Source organism: Dermochelys coriacea, chromosome 9 (assembly GCF_009764565.3).
Source record: "Dermochelys coriacea isolate rDerCor1 chromosome 9, rDerCor1.pri.v4, whole genome shotgun sequence".
Lineage (NCBI taxonomy): Eukaryota > Metazoa > Chordata > Testudines > Dermochelyidae > Dermochelys > Dermochelys coriacea.
In genome coordinates this window covers 60,623,851-60,640,091 of record NC_050076.1, presented here as the reverse complement: position 1 = coordinate 60,640,091, position 16,241 = coordinate 60,623,851, and positions in this window count along the sequence as shown.

Here is a 16,241-nt window from a genome sequence, read left to right as displayed (position 1 = left end):
TCAAACCTCTGAAAACCAGGAAATACAGAGGTAAATGCCCACACAGCCTTAACTCTGCCCTCTTTGAGCGATGTCCCGGCATGCCCATGACACATTCACTCTCACTCTGCCTTGTCACAGTAATGGGTTCCTGGGCGGGCCCATTTCTAGTGACCCCAGGATGTGAGTCCTGCCAGACCATGCTGCTCCAGAGGGAGTGGAAGCCTTATGGTCCAACCCAGCCCCGAGGGGCCATGGCTGGATCCACACAGGCATCTCTCAGCCGATGTGCAGGGACAGGGCTCCCTGATTCCGCTCCTGCTGGTGACTCCCTGCCGCACGGGCGGTGCAGCTTTGAATGGGGAGAGGGCCAGAGCAGATACAAACCCAGCCCTGCCCTGGGCTAACTGCCAGGCTGCCCTCGCCAGTGCCGCACGAGTGCCCCTTAGTGCCTCTTCACCCCGACCAGAAAAGACCTGGGAGCTGCTGACACTGGATGGCTCCTACTCTGGGAGCGACTGCAGGCGGGGGCCGTACCCAGCTGCAGCAGTGCCCACCGGCTGGCACGGCAGCTCAGATGTGCCATCCTGCCTGTAGAGCCCCATTGTGTCCAGGCCATGGGGGTTAATTCTGAAGGGGTGCTGTGTGGGGAGGGGCCTGTCTACCCCTCCCCCCGCCTCTCAGGCTCTGCTGCCAGGCTGTGACCCTGAGATTCTCAGAAGGAATCTTCCCTGGCAGTGGAGATGGCAGCTTGTCTTGCTGCTGTGGCCAAGTTCTGCAGCCCCATGTCTCTGGGTTTCCAGCACAGTGCCAAGGGAGTGGGGGGAGGGAGGGACAACCTGCCTGTGCAATTCCCACCCCACTCCCACACTCCTGCACACACACTCCAGCCAGGGAGCCTCAGAAATAGTTACGCTGGAAATACCCAGCTCCAGAAATAGCCGGGGACAGCCAGCTCACACTTCCTGGCACAGAGGGGCAGCATGTCTCGCTCTGTGCTGACATCACGTCCTGGCTCTGGCCCGAGGAAACCACCCCCACACATGCTAGGGCCGGACTGCTATTCTTAACCGTCTCACTGGCTGCAGAGGCATGTCCTCGCCGGGTAGGTCTGAGCGCCCGCACTGCAGCGAACCCTCTAAGGGCTATGCCAGGGCTCAGGAACCCTTTGGTGTCCCTGGAGTCTGCGCCCACTGGAGAACATGGGAGCTACCACTTGGGGGGAGACTCCCAGCCCATCCACCCCACTGCCCTACCCCCAGTAATGGCCGATACTGCATGCCCAGAGGAAAGCGCAATAACCCCATCATACACCAAGGGGGCATTTCCCTCCTGACCCCAGCTGGGATCAGCTCATGCCCTGACATCAGAGGGCTGGCGGCCTGAGCTGTTTTATGCCAGCAAGCATCAATGCAGACATTGGTCTGATTCACAGGATCCTGTAGTAGCTAGTCCCACAGATCTGTCCAGAGCTGCCTTTCATCCCTGCGTGCTGTGAGTGGCCCTTCCACTGTGAGGGCTGGAGACACCTGGCATGTGAGAAGGGTGGCTGTGCCAGAGGCACTTGGTGGGGCTCTGAACCTGGGTTCATTGCCAGCCTCACAGGCTCCCTGGGTGACCTTGGGCAAGTCAGTTCCCCTTTCTGGGTCTCAGTTTCCCCATCTGTAGCATGAGGGGTGCTGATTCTTCCTCCTGTCACTGGGCTGGGTGAGGATGAATTTGCTCGTGTGTACATGCGCTGAGGGGCTGTTGAAACAGGGCCTGTACAAATACCACGCTGGATCTGCAAGGGCAAATAACGCTGTCCTGCCCTTTTCTGCCCACCATTGCTAGGGCAGGGCTTGCTCTGGGCCTCTCTCCCCTCTCTCTGCAGGGGCACTGTGGGCACACTCATCTACCACACACGTCCTGGCACAGGGCTGAGGCTCCAGCATGCACGGCTGTTCTGGAGCTGGCTGCCTGCCCATGGAGGCCGTGAGTACTGTGCCTAGCATGCCAAGGGCACCAGCGAGGTTGGGGATGCCATGCAGCTTGTGGCAGTGGGCAGGGTGGGCTCTGGCTGAGGCCCCCCGGGGCTGGGGCTGTATTTAGTGCCCACCCTCCCCCAGCCTGTGCTGCAGTTCCCAGAGCTGTTCTCTGCTCATAGCCAGCATGGAGTGTGGAGCAATGCTGCTTCCGAACACAGCTGGTTTCAACATTCCCTCCACAGCCAGTCAGTTATTTCAACACCTGCTGGCTCCCAGGATCAGGGAGCTGCGTGGGGCTCCAGGAAAGCAAGCCTGAAAGCATGTCAACAGGTTGGCCAAGTCGTTTCAGTGACGGGCAATGGAGCAATTGCTGGAGAAAGGAGAAGCCGGCTCTGCATTGAAGGGGCAGGTCTCAGATGGCCCTCATGGAAGGGACCAGGGCTGAGAAGCATCTCCTGGCAGGGCAGAACTACCAGGAGCTCCAGGACTGGGCATGTGATGGGGAGCGGGCAAAGGCCCAGTTAGTGAATGGGGTCAGCCAGTACGGATGCTGCAGAGCCCAGTTGACAGGAGGGGGACGTGCATGGATGGAGCTATGGAGAGTCCAGACTGAGAGCTCAAACAGGGCCAAGGGGGAGAGCCAGGGAGACCCCATGCGCCAGGCTCCCGGCCAACACTGACAGAAAGGTGCAGGGCAGGAGCTGTCTCTCTCTGTGTGTCCGGGCAGAGCCTGGCACTATGGGGCCGTGATCTCACTAGGACAGGGGCTGTATCTCGCTGTGTCTGGGTAGTGCCTGGCATGATGGGGCCATGATCTCAGTTGAGGCAGGGGCTGTCACTTGCTGTGTGACACAGTTATTGCCCAGACACACAGCGAGAGACAGCCCTGCCCCCAAGGAGCTTCCAGTCTAAACTGTCACAGTGAAGTGCTGTACTACATATATGTCTATTCCCCAAGATGGCACATGGGAATCATGTGATTCACGGGGATCCCTTGTGTTTTGCCGTTTATTATGTGCATTGCAGCAGAGGCAGGCCCGGCCTGGCCCCTGTTGTGTTCGGTGCTGTACAGACACGACAGAGAGCTGGTCCAGCCGTGTGAGTGTGCTGAGTCCTGGGCTGCTGGTTTGGGAGTCTGTATGATTTGCTGTAATTTCACACCCCCTCCTGCCTTCCTCCCTGGAGCTGGTATGGGAGCTGTTGTTTTTCTGCACCACTTTCTGCCTCAGCTGCAGTTTTCCACATGCAGGAAACTTGTAATTTTCACTTTCAGCCTCTCAGAAAGGGCTCCTGTTCCCCACCTGCCAGCCACCCCACTCCACTGGGCCTGAGCTCATTTCCTCTGGCAAATTACACTGTGGCTTTAAAACAACAAAGGGACATGGTGAAATATCCTCCAGCCTGAGCCAGGGTCTGCAGGGAAGAGTTGAACGCGCCGCTGGACCATCCTGTCCCCCCGAGTTGGGCAGAGTAGGGAGCACAGTGCAGGGGATGGAGTGGAACTGGAACCAGATGTTTCCAGTAGGAGTTCCTGTGCCGATGAAAAAGTCATTTTTCATTGGAGCCCAGGAGTCCCTTCCCCATTGGCTACGCTGCCCTGGCAGGGGCAAACTGCTCTCTAGCACCCCATCTGGCTGGCTTGGGAGTTGCACAGTTCTCTGTGCTAGAGGATCAGCCCCTGGTAAGCACCTGGTTAGAGTCTGTCTGGGTGGCGCTTGGTGTGCAAGGAGGCCATGTCCCTCTGGGATCTGACATTGTGATGATGACAATGATGATGACGTGCGACATGATCTAACTCTTGTCCTCACCTGGCGGGAAGGTTGGGCCAAAGGGAGGTTGGGGGCAACAGAGCCAAGAGAGACACAGCCAGGCCCTTGGGGCCCAGAGAGCACAAGGGAAGGGGGCAGCATGAGAACCAGCAGCACAGGGACCATGGAAACCGCTGCAGCAAGGCCAGCAATGGGACTGTCTGCATATGCAAGGGGCATGAACCAGGCCTTAAAGCTGCTGACGGCTCCGACCTCCTCCAGCCAGATCAACAGCCTGGTCCTTCATGCTCCATGGTTGCCTGGTCGCCACGCTCTCTCCTCCAGTTGCTGTTCTGGGCTCTCCCCGTTCTCCTCTCCTGGTGGCTACTCCTGCAGCATCTTCCAGGGGCCTTTCCCACCTCTCCCCATTGCCCCCAAGCTGCATCCTCTCCTCTTCTCCCTCTGGACTCCATTCCTGGGGACTTTGTCCGCTCCAATGGGCTCAGCTAGTTTACACACACACACATACACAATACACTCACACACACGATGCACACACATGCATGCGCACACACACGCACACAATACACTCACATGCAGTGCACACACATGATGCAGGCGCACACATACACACTTCCTTTTGCTATTGTCTCCATGCTGACGACTCCCGTGGCTACTCACCTTCTAGGTAACTGTGCAATAAAGTGACTGTAGGTCTCTATGGGCCTCATTTGGGGGGGATTCTCTTCCCTGAAGCTATTCTGGGGTTCCCCTCTTTTCCTGTCTTATCTCGGCATTTCTGGCCATGCTGTGGAGGCCCCAGCGGCAGCCAGCACTGAGGGAACAGTCCAAGCATACCTGTGCCTGGACGTCCTGGGACCCCATCTCCGCATTGTCCGGGTGCCCAGAGCCATGCTAGGAATAGTCGCCTAGAGAAAAACCCAAATGCTTCAGAACAGCCCCCTGCCCTCCCACCCAGGCGGACGCTCCCCACCCCCACAGCCAAAGGGGGATAAAAATAAAGGCTGTGGGAGAGTGAGACCTCCCTGCTGTGTACAGGGAAACAAAGGTTGCCATGGCGATTGCTGTGCAGTTTCCATTTCCTACTCTAGAGGGTAAGGTTATGAATGGGCGTGTGGCCCCAGGATACATGGGGGATGGAGGGAGCAGTTACTATGGGAGATGCAGAGCCTCTCTAAACAGTGACTCAGCACTTGTGTGGTTCCCTGGGGCCAGCATCACAAGTCCCCTCCCACACGGCCCATCTTTGGAGACGCCCAACCACCGTTGGCTGCACAGGCCCCGTTCTGGGAGAGACGTGCAGACGGTGCCATGCACTGGAGACGCCGGAGCTGAGTTGGGTAGGTTGCAGTTGCCGCACCCTGTGGACCCTCCCTCTGGGCAGATTTGGTTTTCCTCTCTTGGCCTTTCCCCCCCACACCCTGTAAAAAGCCTTAGAGAACTAAAGACCCCAAAGCACTTTCCAGGTAGTACCGCGCAACATCAAGGTAGCGCGTATTTTAAAGAGCCAGGAGACTGCAAGAGTCAAGGGTCCCCCCAGCACTAGTCACTGAGCTGGGCTACAGGTCAGGTGGTGTCTTCCACCCACCTTGGCCTTGTGACAGTGGCATTTTTGTGGAACGCAGCCCTGGTTCACAGAACTTAAGGCCAGCCGGGAGTACTATGATCACATAGCTCGTCCCCAGCCTGGGGATTACGAACAGGCCTGGAGGGGGGCATTAACTCCTGCTCTCCTGTCCAGCAAAGGCCATCAGAGTTCAACTGGCCATTCCTGCAGGGGAGGGGATTGTCAGAGCCTGTTGTTAAATCGTGACCATAAAACAGAAGGGCACTGGGCAATTTGGCTGAGTGGCCTCTCTGTTGGGAACCTGGACTTGTGACATTTGTGGCTTTGTATCACCATAAAATTGTATCACCAGTGTCTGCTGTGCATTGAATCGCTACCTCGTGCCACAGGGAAAGTGTCTGAAGCACTTTGCCAGGTGCGGTGTAAATGTCCGGTGTTCTGGTTAACAATGGCAACACCGATCCCCCGCCCCCTCGCCGATAGATCCCTAGCGGGGCATCTCCTCCTATCGCGTGTATCGGCCCCTGGCCATTCTGATTGTTGTAGGAATAGGAAACACCCCCTGCATGGTGCAGCCAGCCCCTCTTACTTACTGACCTCCCAGAGAGGCACAAGCTGTTTGTGTCCTGCCTGCCCTGAGGTCAAGGCTGGGCCAATGGTGTAATCTAAAATCACTCAGGGCTGGAGGTAGGTGAGGAAAGAGGGGGACATTTATGCACAGCCCAGCATGCAATGGGATGGGGTCTATATTGGGGTACAGGCCTGCATTCCTGCTGCACCCTGATAACTGTCTGTTGTGCCCTGAAGTTTTGGGGTTGAAAATCCAGGGTTGCCCCAGGGAGAGACCTGCTCCAGTTACTTGCAGGGACTGGAAGTTACTTTGCGCATTAATGCCTGGGAGTTATCCACAGCAGACTCTGATTGTTACAACCTATGGGGTGAGTGCCCGCCTGCCCACAGGCTACAAGGGAGCTGCTTGTTCCACCTGCATGTGGTGCAGGGTTGTGATTGGTTCCTCATCTGCACAATGTCCAGGGGAGGCAGCCGGCAGTCACAGCGCTTGTAATCTGGCCCATGTTCAGCAGAGGTCTGGCTGGAACCCACCTCCTCAGCCCCCCAAACTCATGTCTTCCACCACTAGAGCTAAAGTAGATCTCAACTAGGGGCATCAGTAGTAGGTTTCTTATCCTTCCTGTGGGCCAGCCTCATTGGCATTTTACCTCACATAAAGCATGGGCAGTATCATCTAAGTCATGTGTTACTGTTTCTGTTTCCTGATTGATGATGGAACATTTTATACAAGATCATCAATAATGAATAACAAGTGGTAGAAGTTCTCATTCACCTGCATATTCCTGGGGCTTTGTCTCCTCTGACGCTCTGGGCCCACTTGTAGTCACTCTAAACTACTGACCAGTGAGACACCCCAAGACACAAAGAGCAGCCCTGCTCCAGACCTGGTGTGAATAAAGTGTGAATCATGAATTAAAAGGGACAGGGCTGTGAGGAAGCACAGATTGTCCCTGTGCTGCTCTATCTGGGGCAGCAGTGCCTCTGAGACACAGGAAAGCAGCCCTGGCTAGTTGTTAACCCTGAGGCTGGGGAGGAAGGTTGCGACCTCACTGAGAGAAATCCTGTCAAGGAGATCAACATCTTACCCACGCGGCACAGGTACCTGCATATGGGAATTCTCCTGGGAGCATCTCCTCTGGGCAGAGGAAGGATGGTCCAGTGCAAACCCTGGTTTGATTCCATGCTCTGCCACAGACTTTATGTGTGACCCTGGGCATATCCCCCTGTGCCTCAGTTTCCCATCTGTACAATGATAATAGCACTGTCCTTAGTTACAGCTTGCAAGGAACATAAGAGACAACGGTAACTGACATCAGAGCCCTACGTTAGATGCAATCTGGTCACTGCTTTATCCCAATGACCCCGAACCAATGCTGCCTGAGTCCCCACCTCCACACTCCACAAGCAGCCTTTGCCGTGGGTCATGTCAGGGCTGTAGGAGCGGAACCACCAGGTCAAGCCCCATGGAGACAGTCATCACTCTGCTGTGTGGCAAAGGACAGCCTAGAAGCCACAGGAGGAGAGAGAAGGTGGAAGCAGGGGTGGAGGGCAGGACTGGTGGCTGCTGTCCTGGGAGTCTGTATTAGAGGTGGGCCAGTGCTGTGAAGTTTGGTTACAAAGAGCCATGAGATGATATCCCATTCAGTCGCCATTGAGCTGAGCTGGCTCGGACCCAGCCCATGGCTCTCTGTTCCACACCCAGCCCCATGTGCCTTCTGATCCTCTCAGGATAAGCCCTCTTCCCCGGGTCCTTTCCTCTCCAAGAATGCTGACCGCGCAATCAGATCTGGCCTCCATACTGAACGCCCAGGCCATTATATAACCGGATGGGGGAGATTACAGAAGGTTTCTCTTGGGTTCACCAGCTCAGGCACATCTGGCCCTGAGCAGCTGGAGCCGTGGAATGTGTCCAAGACAGGACATAAAGCAGGTCTCATCTCCAAGAACCAAAGCCCTTTGCAGCAGGGAATGTGAGAGAGGCTTTGGCCAGCGCCACCTTCCACGCCCTGCACCACCATGGCTGGAGAGCACTGATGGGAAACCTGCTTGGGCCCCACTTCCCACCTTGGCTCAGCTTGCTTGCCCCTTCCTCTTCTACCCCAGTCTTCTCCAGGTTGATCTGGGGCTCTCAATGGGCTGGGGACTCATCCTGGATCTGCCAGCCGGGTCCCAGGGCACAGAGAACCTGGTCTGCTGCTCTCTTCTATGGGCGGTGGGCCGTGCTCTCCTCTAGGGGCTTCATGGCTACTCTGTGCAGTGACTCCACTCCTGGGCCGGGTCATGTTCTCAGCCCATTCACCAGCAGGCACAAGGATTCATGCTTCTAAATCCCACTCAACTCTGCCCAGGCACCTTAGGCCAGCCCTGCTCATTCTTTTCCACATCACCAATGCCTCTCTTACCTGACCCACAGCACCCTGAGCTATTCAATCCTTTGATGGGATAGTCATCCCACACAAGGTGGAGCAGGTTAAATTAGATCTATTAAACTGATAGGCTGCACCTGGGGAAGAGCCAGACATTGAAGATGGAGCCTGGCAGGGGAGGAACAGGTTGGGTTGGTATAAAGCCAGGAAGCGGGCAACAGAAAGGGGCTGCAGGGAAGCAGGCTGCAGTCATTCCCTGGGAGTAAAGAAATGTGCTTGGGGTGATGAACATCATTAGTCTGCAGTTACTCTCTAGAAGGAGGGAGTTTGGGCTGGTTCCCTTCTGAACCAGAAGCTGTAGGAAGGAGTCCAGGGAAATAACACCAGGGTCTGGGAGCAAACAGACCATAGGTGCTACTAGACATAAGGTCGCTGGACTGGAACCTGGCGTAGAGGGTGAGCCCGGGTTCTCTGCCACCACACGGTCTGGGCAGTGAAGGAAAGGCTGTCATTTTGGGTGGAAAGAAAAGGAGTACTTGTGGCACCTTAGAGACTAACACATTTATTTGAGCATAAGCTTTCGTGAGCTACAGCATGAAGTGAGCTGTAGCTCACAAAAGCTTATGCACAAATAAATGTGTTAGTCTCTAAGGTGCCACAAGTACTCCTTCTCTTTTTGTGAATACAGACTAACACGGCTGCTACTCTGAAATGTGTCATTTTGGGTGGAGACACTTCGATACCCTGGAAGGGGAGGATGATAGCGACCTGGCCAGAAGGGTAAATCCCAAAGAGAGTGCACTGTGTCGCAGAAGAGAGGCTGCAAGGCACATGAATGAGCAGCAGAAGAGGGCGTCAGACCTGAAAAGAGCTGATCCCCAGAGCAGCCAGGAGGAGGTGCCCTAGCAGTTAGTGAACCCCGAGACACCTCCCTCACAGCTCTGCTGATACTCCTCAATCCTGACCCGCAGCCCTCTGCTGTCCCAGCTCTGGGATCTGCTGAAGCCCCTCCAACCTGAGCTGCTCCACCTCAGTCCTTAAGCAGAGGCTTCAGTCCATGCTGGATTCTGGGAGGCTTTCATGCTGTGCCTGGTGCAAGCCCCATTAAATATTGCATCTTTGTGCTGGGAGCCATCTCAGGTCTCCCAAGGCGAGAGTCTATGATTGTATCCACCACTCCCCATCACAAACGCTCTCACTGTGTAACAGCTGGACAGAGATGTGAGCCAGATAGGCAGCTTGGCCAAGTGCAGAGGAAATGGTGAATTCCCTGTCTCCGTGCCAGCTTTCACTGCAGATGTTCTGGGCACTGCTTGGGAGCATGTGCATGCAGTAAAATCCACTAACTGCACACAGTAATGACTTCTGCAGGAGGGTTTGCTCAGAACTGAGGTCCCAGGGTGCTTTAGTGTTTGATTCATATATAGGAGACACATTTCTTTACCACCTGCCCCCCCCCCACCTCCCCTTTAGCCCTGTGGTGCTCTGCTCTTGGGCTCTGGAAATTAAGGTGACAAATCTACAGTTTGGGACCACACAGCTGTCACAATGCAGTGTGGCCCCTCAGAGCCACACTATGACAGTGGGGAGCCAGCAGCATCCTGCCCAAAGCCCAGGCCCCTGCCCTGGAGCTGGTGGAGAATCCCCGCTAACAGTATAAGGTTTATGACACACAGCAAGCAATTCTGATTCTGTTCTGCAGTGGGCTGTGGGAACACACTAGAATCCCTGCAGTGGCCTCTTAGGTGGTCTGCAGGGCATCATACATTTACAAGGCCAGGACTCCATCTGTTTCAGTTAAGGTGCAATACTAGCCACTTCAAAGTCAATGGAAATTGCAGCTGTTGATGTCAGTGGAGCCTGGATTTCACCCTGGAACTGATGATCTGAGGACTGGGCAGAATGAGATGTTGGTACAGTTGCGAATTCACTCAAATGGGGAGTGCTCGAGGGTCATAGAATCATAGAATATCAGGGTTGGAAGGGACCGCAGGAGGTCATCTAGTCCAACCCCCTGCTCAAAGCAGGACCAATCCCCAACTAAATCATCCCAGCCAGGGCTTTGTCAAGCCTGATCTTAAAAACTTCTAAGGAAGGAGATTCCATCACCTCCCTAGGTAATCCATTCCAGTTCTTCACCACCCTCCTAGTGAAAAAGTTTTTCCTAACATCCTACCTAAACCTCTCCCATTGCAACTTGAGACCATTACTCCTTATTCTGTCATCTGCTACCACTGAGAACAGTCTAGATCCATCCTCTTTGGAACCTCCTTTCAGGTAGTTGAAAGCAGCTATCAAATCCCCCCTCATTCTTCTCTTCTGCAGACTAAACAATCCCAGTTCCCTCAGCCTCTCCTCATAAGTCATGTGTTCCAGTCCCCTAATCATTTTTGTTGCCCTCCACTGGACTCTTCCCAATTCTTCGACATCCTTGTTGTAATGTGGGGCCCAAAACTGGACACAGTACTCCAGATGAGGCCTCACCAATGTCGAATAGGGGGGAATAATCACGTCCCTTGATCTGCTGGCAATGGCCCTACTTATACAGCCCAAAATGCTGTTAGCCTTCTTGGCAATAAGGGCACACTGTTGACTCATATCCAGCTTCTCGTCCACTGTAACCCCTAGGTCCTTTTCTGCAGAACTGCTGCCTAGCCATTCGGTCCCAAGTCTGTAGCAGTGCATCAGGTAGGGCTGTGTACAGTTGGGTGGGGATTTCCACATCCAGGTAGCTTGCTGCAGACCAATACACAGTAGATCAGCTGCATCTTTTCGTCTACTGAATTTAACTCCCTGTGTTTGCTCAACACTTTTATTAAACACTATCAATGCACAGCAGGGTGCATGCAGAGACAGTCCTTCAGCCCCCATCAGCACCAGCTGGAACATACAGTGCTGGCCCAGTGTGCTGGTGGTGGGTGCAGTCAGTGACATGGGGCAACCAAGAGGCCTCAGTGACTGTCCCAGCTATTTTTAGGGGCTTGTTGTAGCTGGTTTTGACAGCTCAGAGAGAACGTGTGGGTAGCTATGATCTGATCCATGCTATGGCCGCATTGCAGACCCATCCCTGCCTGATGCAGTTGAATAGGGTTAGTTAATCCTTTTCTTATCATGGCCCTATGGGAGCAGCGCAGCAGGCCGGATGCAGACACAGAAATGCCCATTGTGCAATTACGCCAGAGATGGATTATAACATGGATAGAAAGCTGGCTAGATTGTCGGACTCAATGGGTAGTGATCAATGGCTCCATGTCTAGTTGGCAGCCGGTATCAAGCAGAGTGCCCCAAGGGTTGGTCGTGAGCCGGTTTTGTTCAATATCTTCATTAATGATCTGGAGGATGGCATGGACTGCACCCTCAGCAAGTTTGCAGATGACACTAAACTGGGAGGAGTGGTAGATACGCTGGAGGGTAGGAATAGGATACAGAGAGACCTAAACAAATTAGAGGATTGGGCCAAAAGAAATCTGATGAGGTTCAGCAAGGACAAGTGTAGAGTCCTGGATTTAGGATGAAAGAATCCCATGCACAGCTACAGACTAGGGACCGAATGGGCTAGGTAGCAGTTCTGCCAAAAAGGACCTAGGAGTTACAATGGACAAGAAGCTGGATATGAGTCAACAGTGTGCCCTTGTTGCCAAGCAGGTTAATGGAATTTTGGGCTGTATAACTAGGGGCATTGCTAGCAGATCGAGAGACGTGATCGTTCCCCTCTATTCGACATTGGTGAAGCCTCATCTGGAGTACTGTGTCCAGTTTTGGGCCCCACACTACAAGAAGGATGTGGAAAAATTGGGAAGAGTCCAGTGGAGGGCAACAAAAATGATTAGGGGACAGGAGCACATGACTTATGAGGAGATGCTGAGGGAACTGGGATTGTTTAGTCTGCAGAAGAGAAGAATGAGGGGGGATTTGATAGCTGCTTTCAACTACCTGAAAGGGGGTTCCAGAGAGGATGGAGCATGACTGTTCTCAGTGGTAGCAGATGACAGAACGAGGAGTAATGGTCTCAAGTTGCAGTGGGGGAGGTTTAGGTTGGATATTAGGAAAAACGTTTTCACTAGGAGGTGGTGAAACACTGGACTGCGTTACCTAGGGAGGTGGTGGAATCTCCTTCCTTAGAAGTTTTTAAGGTCAGGCTTGACAAAGCCCTGGCTGGGATGATTTAGTTGTGGATTGGTTCTGCTTTGAGCAGGGGGTTGGACTAGGTGACCTCCTGTGGTCCCTTCCAACCCTGATATTCTATGATTAAGTGTGGGGAACTCTTGGGGGATGGGTGTGATGGCAGATCAAGATCTACAGGTGGGGGATGTTCATGGGGGGGCTCAAGGGGCAGTTTTGAGTGGGGGTGATGGCCAGGGTAGATCTGGAGAGTGGGGGCATGGCAGGGGGCAGGTGTGACTGGGGTGCTGGGGCAGGGGACTTGGTGGTACGGGGGCAGATCTCTGTGGGGTGGGGGCAGATTTGCACATGTGAGTGATGCTCCAGGCAGGTGGGCTGGCTGGGTTACAAATAGTGCGAAAGAAACCAGTCAGCTCAGAGTTTTGGTATAAACACTTTCAGGCTAACTGCTTGCTTGGACATATATTTTTAAAAATAAAACAGCGTGGTCAAGAAAAAATTAATGTCCCTCATTTCAAGATGTATTTTCCCACCTTGTCCCTCTTTTGGGGGTCCCTGTTCCTCATTTCAGAGTCTGGGGGTTGAGTGGTATGGCAGCAAGTTAAAGGGACATTCACCTGTTGGACTTTCCCACTACCAGGTGGGAAAGTGAGGGTTCCTGACTAAGAAAGTGTGTGTGTGTGTGTGCAGGGGTGGGAGGTGAATTATTGTTTGCATAATTCTGCATTGTTGTTCTGGTGTTTTCCCAAATTCCTGCTGGGTTCCCTCCCCTCCTGATAAATGTTTTCTCCTGTTATACACAGCCTCGGGGCAGGGCTAGGGAGGTTAGTTTTGCAGGTGGGAGCTAAGGCTCTGGTTTGTAAGGCTAACTGGAACCCCAATATCGGTGGCTCCCAAATTGTGATGCCATCAGCAGACGGGGGTCGTGGCGATCCCTGATGTGTGAGGGATGCTAGGGAAGTGGTGGAATCTCCTTCCTTAGAGGTTTTCAAGGTCAGGCTTGACAAAGCCCTGGCTGGGCTGATTTAGTTGGTGATTGGTCCTGCTTTGAGCAGGGGGTTGGACTAGATGACCTTCTGAGGTCCCTTCCAACTCTGATATTCTATGATTCTATGATTTAATCTCTTCCCCTTCTGTAAAATGGGGTGAATGATCCTGCCTATGTCTGGCTGGTCCATTGGCCTGTGAACTCTCTGGGGCAGAGGCTGTGTTTCACTCTGTGTTAGTGCAACGCCTGGCATGATGAGGTCCTGATCTTCTCTAGGTGCTGCTGGACCATAGCAATGACTGTTATCCCATGGAGCCATCCCAATATGTCCCTTGCCCTTTCACTCTGTCTCCCCACTGTGCGCTCTCTGGGGCAGGGGCTTTTCTGCTACTTGTGTAGCCCCTCACATTTTTCTGGGGGCTCTGGGTGTCCCCAGGAAGGGCTGCCCTAACCTGTCATCTCAGCAGCCCTGAAGCGGGTCCCTGGGCAGTGCAGTGGCTCCAGGCTGTCCCGGCAGAAGAGAGTCATCTCTGATAACAAGGGCTGGAACCCTGCAGGGGGCTCGGCTCAGCAAGGGGCTCAGAGCTAAGCCAGCCCAGGCTCTTTGCTCGGATACAGAGTCTCCGGGCAGCTGCCACCCCACTGGCATTAGGGCACTACACTGCCCTTTTCCAACCAGCAGCACCCAATGGGGGTGACACGGCAGACACACATGACCAGGACTGGCAGGGCCCATTCTGCTGTACAGCTTTCCTCTTCCCTTTTGCTGCCCTCAGCCCCAAGGCATGTGCAGGGTCCAGAAGGGCTGGCAGATCTAATCACCCAGCACAAGCTGGCAGTGAAGCTGGTCTTGGCAGGCTGGCATCCAGCTCCAGGCACCCTGAGAGGGCAGGACAATGAGAGGGCACTGGCGGCTGGAGAGGGGGAATAAGCATTGGTTTTAAAGGGCTGTGGGTCTCCGCAAGCACGGGGCAGGAGCTGGCTGTCCCAGTGAAAGCAACTGCCCCTGCACCTGGATAAACAGGGACGAGTCCTTGCTCACCCCCAGCCCCACTTAGAGCCTGGTGCCAAACTCTCCCTCTGGCTCCACTGGGCTGAGGCGTCTGCAGTGCTCCACAGGGGGCCCTGTGGGTAGGGGCAGATGGGGCTCAGGGTGAGTCCCAGGAAGGGGTGGGGCAGGGCTGGCCCATGAGCCAGTGTTTACTCAGGGGCAGTTTTATGGCCTCAGAGACTTTCCACACCACCTCTATGAGTCGTTGTGGGGGGAAATCAAGGGAAGCCACTTCCTTGAAAGGGAGAGGCTAATGGTACAGTCACCTATAAATAACCCAGCCTACCTGCACCTACGCAGCCTGCCTGGGAGTCAAGCAGAGACACCAATCACCTGCTCCCCCGCACGACCCCATAGCAACCCAGCCAGGTTCTGAGGGACATCAGTCCACAGTCTGAGCTCCCACCGGCCCTGAGTCCCTGGATTTGCCCCATGCCACCAGTGGCAATTGCAGTGCAGCGGTCCTGGCGCTCAGCACCTTGCCAGACCTAGAAATACACATGGACACAACTGGCACCATTGCAGGTCAACCAGTGCCTGGGCTGGGGGAAGAGGCTTTCAGCCACCTTTGTGTATCCTTGATCCCGAACCTGGATAGGTTAGCAGGATCTCAGGGCTGATCTGACACACTGAGACTGGGCCAAGATAGCTGGGGGACAGAGCACGCAAAGAACCGTCACCCTCTGCTAGCCTCTCCCTGGGCCCGCCCCTAGCTAGGGGGCAGGGGAGAGCCCTTATGCCAGCCTGGAACCCCATGCTGGGGCATCCCTTGGGGGCACTTCCACCAACAGGCTGGTCAAGGGGCCTTAAAGAAGCCCAATGCTTTCTGAAGAGGAGGGAGATGGTTTGACTGCCCACTTCTGATGCTCTACCCACCCACTCCCCATTTGGGAGCATGCCTGCTGGGGGTCTCCAGGCTGCGATCTGCCCCTGATGCCCCCTGTGTGGACCTTGCTCACAGGCTTCAGGCAGTAGAGAGACTGAGGACTGCCCAGGGAGGAGTACTGCGGAAGGGATCTGGGCGGCAGAGTGGATCACAAGCTAAATATGAGTCAACAGTATTATACTGTTGCAAAAAAACGCAAACATAATTCTGGGATGTAGTAGCAGTAATGTTGTTAGTAAGACACAAGAAGTAATTTGTCTGCTCTACTCTGCACTGCTAAGGCCACAGCTGGAGTATTGAGTCCAGTTCTGGGGACTATACTTCAGGAAAGATGGGGCCACATTGGAGAAAGTCCAAAGGAGAATAACAAAAATGATTAAAGGTCTAAAAAACTTGAGCTGTGAGGGAAGATTGAAAAACTTGGGTTTGTTTAATCTGGAAAAGAGAAGACTGAGGGGGGACATGATAACAGTCTTCAGGTACAGAAAAGGAGGAGGGTGAAAAATTGTTCTCATTAACCTCTGAGGACCAGGCAAGAAGCAGATAGGCTTAAATTGCAGCAAGGGAAGTTTAGGCTGGATATTAAGAAAAATTTCCTAACTGTCAGGCTGGTTAAGCACCTGAACAAATTGCCCAGGGAGGTTGTTAGACAAACACCCGTCAGAGATGGTCTAGATAAAACTTAGCCCTAGCTCAGCCCTCTCGAGGTCCCTTCCAGGCCTACACTTCCATGATTCTGTGGCTGATGCTGGGTATCTGGGTGGGTTAATGAGTCCCAGCACTGAGAACCTGGGTCTCGGGGAGGTGCCAGAGGGGCAGCTGCAGGGGGCACTCTCCTCTGCTCGTACGTGCCAGGTTGTTTCAGTTTGGTGAGATCCCCAACCCTGGGAGTGCCATGCCGAGGCCGAGTGGGAAAATATTTGGAGACCAGGAATAAAACTCCAGAAAACTCCCCATGAGAAAAATGCTGAGG